We start from the raw sequence: 5728 nt of genomic DNA on the forward strand, positions 1-5728 counted from the left end.
TAGGCTAGCTCTTAACCTCTCTCAGATATTTTGTGATACAAAACAGGGATTTATTAGAAAGTGATAAAATTATTATTTGGGAGAAATGAAATCCTGTTTGTGAAGAAATTATCCAGGATCTGGTATAGAAAGCAAGTTTTCTATATTAGGTATGTGTTTTTATGCCTTATGAAACACAACTAAATAGTAATATAGAACTACCTGGTGTTTAAACTTATTACTTCTATGCAAAAATCTCTTCTGAGTTTCTATTACCAACCGTAACAGCTATTGAACTCAGAAACAGCAAGGAGAAAGCCTGAGTATTCCTCCTAAATTCCCCAAAAGAAAACTTTACTAGGAATACGTAACATAGGGAGGTTCCAAGATGAATAAAGATTTTTGATAAGTTTTAGGGAGTCAGTATTTATATTCCATTCAAAAATTCATATTTCAAAAACTTACCCAGTGAGATGGTTTTAAAATAGGGCCATTTGGAGTTGATTAGGTCATGAGGATAGAGTCCTCATCAATGGAATTAGTACCCATAATAAAGTCCCTGAAGAGCTCTTTACCTCCTTAAGTCTTGAGGATGTAGGAAAAAAAGAGGCTTTTGTGTTGTGGTTTATATACATATGGTATCCCTCAAAAGCTCATGTATGAAAAAGTGCAAGAAAATTTAGAGGTGAAATGATTGGGTTATGAGAGCCTTAGTCTAATAGGTGCATTAATCCACTGATATAGATTAACTGGTGGTAATCCTAGGCAGGTATTATGTGACCAGAAGAGCTAGGTCACCCATGTCTTTGTATATATTTTGTCCCTTGTGACCTGTTGACTGTTGACCTCTCTCCCCCACCACCTTCCTCATTGCCATATCCTGAGCTGCTTTCTTCCACCAAGGCTTTCTGCCATGATATGATATTCTGCCTCACCTGGAATCTAGAGCAATGGAATCAGCAGTCTATAGATTGAGAGCTCTGAAAAAAAAAATTTTCTCCTCTACATTGTTCTTATCAGCTATTTTGGTCACAGTGTCAACTAAGTTGATTAAAGCACAATGAATTAGGAAGCTGTCCCTCAACAGAAAGCAAATGCTCTGGTGATTTAATCTTAGAATTTTCAACCTCCAAAATGGGGAGAAATAAATTTCTGTTCATTATAAGTCACCCTATTGCATTTTGATATAGTAGTTAAAACTTTTTAAAAGAGTAATGCAAATGTAAGATATTCATCATGGCCTGGGTTTGGGGATGAAGCAAAGTGGTCGACTTTGGGGAGGTTTCCAATGATCAGCTGCTGCTAGGCAATGCATTGAGAAGATAATGTCTGTTTGCAGCATAACCCATAATGTTTTTAGTGTCTGAGAGCGAATAAATCCATTTTCTGTTCTCTTCACCATATGCAAATCTCTAAGTTCTCTTCACCATATGCAAATATCTAAGTTTCCAGTAATTATGACACTTGCAATAAGAAACGGGGCATATTTTAGTAGTAAGAGCAGGAGTGAAAATAAAAAATTAATGATCGTAATTTTCCCAGGTAAGTACTTCTTGGAAGAGAGCAGGGTGTCAGATATACTGATGTACAATTTAAGGAAATTTAAGGAAAGCCCAGAATTATAGAAGTATCGAGAATTTGTGTGTCATAGGCTGAAGAATCTCTGTAGCATTCTGGAAATCAGGTCAACTCTGATCCTACAAATTGGGGAGAGGCAAGTTTGCAAATTCATACTCAGAACTAGGCAAGTTTGCAAATTCATACTCAGAACTTTTCATTCTTTATGAACGTCCCTGTTTCCAAGGCTACTAGTGCTCAGCTCATTGATCTTAGAAGCAAAGTCCAAAAAAAAGCTCCAATGAACAAATGAAATTTGTTCTTTCATGTAACTAGATGGGCCAACTACCTTACATTCCATGAAGTTTCTTTGCCATCTGATTGACTTTTTTTAATGGATTGAATTTCAGCAAAATAATTAAAAATTCTAGCTCAGAATGTAGTAGAGACAATTTATTGCTCCTGCATGTTATTTTATAACTTGATAAGGACAGTGTTTGATGTTTAAATGGAAAAACATCAACTGCTCAAGAATAACTACATCAATGTAAATGACTATGCTAACACCCAGGTTTTAAATGTTCTTTAAATATAATATTGTTTTTTTTGCCCGTATGAGTTTAGCAATGCCTTTTGTACACCATATGCCAGCAGCAGAAACACCATCCACTCACACCTTCCTGCTCTGACTCCCCTTTATTCTTTGAAGGCCCCTTATGAAAACCCCTTTAGTACTCCAGGGTCACTACTTATTATGGTAAATACAGACAAAAAGGTCCTGTCATCCTATAAAACCTTTCAGTTTCTGAAAGCTAAAATTTAATTCCCTGTGCAAATTCAAATATAACTCAAAAATAGAGCAGCTTCTCTATGTAGTTGATAGGATTATGACAAAAGGGTAGAAGAACTGATCTTCAACTGAAGTGAGAAATTAAGTTAACCTTAACCTTCATTCGGATATACATGCTGGTGTACCAGAAAAGACCGTGTAGTTCCTTTCTAGTTATCAGAAAGCTCAACCTTCCAACGTCCATTGTTAAGATGTTGTGAAACTACAGGGGGAAACGGTGTATGAATGAGAAAATTTTGATTCAAAGATATAGTAGATACAAGAGTTCATCTGCTATTTTAAGAGACTGAGAGTATCATTATAAGATAATTCACAGTGATTTAAATGAGGTGGACTAAATGGTAAGTTTTTGAAGTAGAAATATCTATAATATCACTATTTATGAATTATTTATATGCCTTATCTTAAAAGATAATATTTGACAATATACTATTTGAAATATGGACATCTATTTAAATTATTTTGGTTTACTGGATGTTCCAAGAGACTGTGCAGATGCAAAGTAATTGTAGGCAACTGTTTCAAGGCACTGCTGATCTTCCAAAGGACCATCAAGGATAGAAACTCTTAGCTCTACCGCCCTTCATTATGTAGCAGAGTAGAGAGGAGTCCATGAAAAATAGAGTCCAGACTTCTGAAAGAATAAGCAAAATACAACCAAGGAAGTGCTTTTTTTCTGTTAGGGCATTATTTTTTTTCTTGCAAAGATATCACCTTGCAAATGTCCAGAGTTCCTAAGAATCTATAGTGATTAGAGTTTGTTGTGTTTGCAAAGAGGTAGTTGTACTGTCTGGGAGAGTAGAATTGAAGCCTGAGAGAACACACAAATGAATACATGGCAGACATTGCCCTGCAGCTGAATGTAGAAAAGGGAACTTTTCACAGATTGAGTCTGGAACAAGTAGTTATGCTGATGAAAATAGAAGAGAGACCAGTAAAACAGAGAAAGGGGATGAGGAGTGGTACTGAGGAATCAAACTGATTAAATTGTGTGGTTTGCTGTATGTGTGATTATAATGCAACAACAAAAATTAAACAAGACTATCCTATCTCTCACCTATGAAAATAATCTCAAAGAGGAATTGAAGTCTTAATTATGAAAAACCCAGTGTTGTAGAAAATATTAGAGGAAAAATCTAATTTGAGATTTTATAACAAAATATAAAAAAGAACTAGCTATAAGATTGATAAATTTGTTAAAAGTAAGAACCTGTGCTCATCAAACAATAAATTTAAAGGACAGCCACCAACTGAGAGAAGATATTAGTCACACAAAGTATGTTGTGAGGGTTTTTTTTAGCTTTTGAGATATTAAAATTTTTTCACTTATATACATGGTTAAAGGAAAATACAGTGCTATGCATTTTTAAACATTAAGCATTTGTGTCCAACAATTATAATCTATGATTGATACACAGAGCACAATATAGTATACACAGAAAATAATGCATGACATATATCTGAAAGTGTAAGAATTTAATCTTTAATTTTTTTTTAAATTCATAATCTTCATAAATCTTAGGAAAAGCAGGTGCTACCCATCTTTCAAGCAGTTTTTGATGGGGGAAATTGCCCTGTTGTTGCTTCACCTGTTCATTTTTTAGCAGCCTGAGAACCTCTACTATCCATCCAGCATGGCTTTGGAATCTGGAGAGGGCTCAGCTGCCCACAGAACTGAGAGAATCAACCTATGTTGACAACATTTTAAGCTAATGCTTTTTTGAACCTGACATGTCTATTTACACTCTGCAATTTTCATCAAATGGCCTGCCTAGATGAAGTTGGGTCAATAATGTTTCCAACAATAAAATTGTGAGCAGTACAACATCTTTTTTATTAAGTTTATAACTTCGAAGTATGATCATGGCTCAAGTGACTGGAACTTGGTGGATTATATATTTATAAAATCATGTTCTTGTAGTACCTGGATTAATAATATTACCATTCTACCACCATATAAATATTTTAGTTTATACCTAGTGATTAGATATTAATATTAAACATACTAAAAGAATATTTCTAAATTTCAAAACTTATATCCCTATTTTCATATCTTCTATCATATACTTAAAATGTGCTGCTAAGTACATGAATGAAAATAGTAAAAATTGATCAACATACATGAAATTGTTAATTATTCAGCACCATGACATATTTATAGACAGATAAATAGACATCAATGCTGTATTGATGCTTTATTCAATTGATCTATATTGTTTTCTCACTATGTCAAATGGATAAATTATCTCTGAAGGCTGTGAACAGCTCAAAAATTGCATATGAAAATAGTCAGCATGAAGGAGAGAAAACCAATATGGATTAAAAAAATACCATAAAGTTAAAGAGAAAATTAACATATGCAATTATTATGTTAATAATCATAGTGCTTAGCACTCTACAGTTTTCTAAGGTCAATCACCTACATGATTCAATAACTGAAGTGTTTTACTTCAAAGACAGAACTTGAGTTCTCTAGTGCAGATGCCTCCCTTCCTTCTTTCCAATGCTGAACCTATTTACCACTGCCTAAACAGTCCCATAACCCTCTAATGAAATTTCTCATTCCTTACACATGTGGGGCATTAGCTGGTTCTTGTGCTTTTTCCTTAATGCACTATCTTATTCAAATTCTTTTCATTGCCTTTCATTTCTGTGCTTCCAAGGTGCTGTATAAGAAATAACAACTCACAAATCAAACCTTATGGATATAAATTCAAAACTCCACAGAATATAGTCTCCATTTTCTGTGAAATGATGCCTTAAAACCACTTATTTATAGTTTATTTTTCTTGGGTTGAAAATCCCATACAAGCTATCTGTACAATGATGTATTCACAGAAATGAAAAATTGGCAATTTACATCTGGGCTTTATTTAGCTACATTACTTGAAAGTAAATGAAATTCCAAATATAATCAAGAATGTGACAACACAGTAACTTCTATTTCTATGAATCAATAATTACTTTTGTGAAGAATATTTAACATTATTCTTGAAATGACGTTTAAAATTTAATTATCATGATATGTGAAAAAAGCCAAAAAATTAATAGATTTAAAATACTTATTAAAATTAATTTGCTTGGGTGTCTCAATTCTATTTGCTTTCTTTTGCCACTGCTTAAAACAAAGACCTCATTAAAAATCAAAGAAAGAATGATGGTGCTTTGATGAGACATTTATCAACAAGAGTCACCATAAAAATGTGTTAATTTATACTCCAGTACAAAACATAGAGATATTATAATACAATTACTGTTAATATTACAAAAGGCCAACAAGAACCTTATCTGGTAATTTGGGAGCCATAAGAGTCTGTGAATGCCAAGTTTACTTATTAACAT

This window comes from Callospermophilus lateralis, unplaced genomic scaffold, assembly GCF_048772815.1.
Source record: "Callospermophilus lateralis isolate mCalLat2 unplaced genomic scaffold, mCalLat2.hap1 Scaffold_248, whole genome shotgun sequence".
Lineage (NCBI taxonomy): Eukaryota > Metazoa > Chordata > Mammalia > Rodentia > Sciuridae > Callospermophilus > Callospermophilus lateralis.